Raw genomic sequence first — 925 nt, 5'->3', positions numbered from 1 at the left:
AGGCTTCATGGTGGTGCTTATGAAGGATAAAGCCTTCATGGTGCTATGTGGGATTAGATCTGAATGTTTTTGTGGGATAATAATCATGCAATGGTGTAGGATTTCTTCTCACACCAGTTTGCAAGTACCCTCTTGTTTATTTACTTTTTCCAATTCAATCCTACTACTTTTCCATTTTTAATGTTTTTTATTTACTTGTTTCCACTCTTTTTTCTTAAATTTAATGAAGCACTATGGTGCAATGGACTCGCCTGCTGGAATTCACTTGAGTGATATGTATTACTTGTACTGTGATATTTTAAGCAATTTGAAAAAAATTATTATTATGGACTGCATAGTTATAATGATAATTAAAATAAGCTATGGGTGTGGTCAACAACTAACTAAATCATGGCACATGGGTAGGAGAAAGAAGAAAAGCTGAAATTTATTTTAGCATCTGAAGCTCTATTCCAAGAAAGAGTTGGCACAGAAAATTTTTCTAGATATTTAAAAGAGACTGAGAGAGTTTGGTTGCTCCTGCTTTCGGCAGTGCTGCCTGAAAAATTCTCAAAGAGGCAAATCACAAACTTTGAGCAACTGTAACTCACAAACAACGAAGTTAGGACAAAATCGTTCTTTTTATTTTTCGTTAGATGGGATTTTCTACCTCTGAAGCAAATCTCGGCCCTGTAGAGTGAAACACGAGCTCTCACCTGGAGAGAGGTCCCCTGGTTTAGCCGGCAGTTCACAGCTTTTGGTGCCACGGGATGCTACAAAAGTATAACTAGATGAAAGAAAGCAACTTTATCTGTTGCTAGAAGAAGAAATAGAGCTCTAGACTGCTCAAACAAAAAGATAATTTTTTTACAAATCAATTAAACTGTGTGGACAGTACAGAATGACAGAATGACAACCCAACTGCTTAGTACCCGCCTACGCGAGT

Source organism: Amphimedon queenslandica, unplaced genomic scaffold, assembly GCF_000090795.2.
Source record: "Amphimedon queenslandica unplaced genomic scaffold, v1.1 AMPQUscaffold_12285, whole genome shotgun sequence".
Classification (NCBI taxonomy): domain Eukaryota; kingdom Metazoa; phylum Porifera; class Demospongiae; order Haplosclerida; family Niphatidae; genus Amphimedon; species Amphimedon queenslandica.
The sequence above is the reverse complement of the archived record's forward strand: the minus strand, read 5'-3'. Positions refer to the sequence as shown.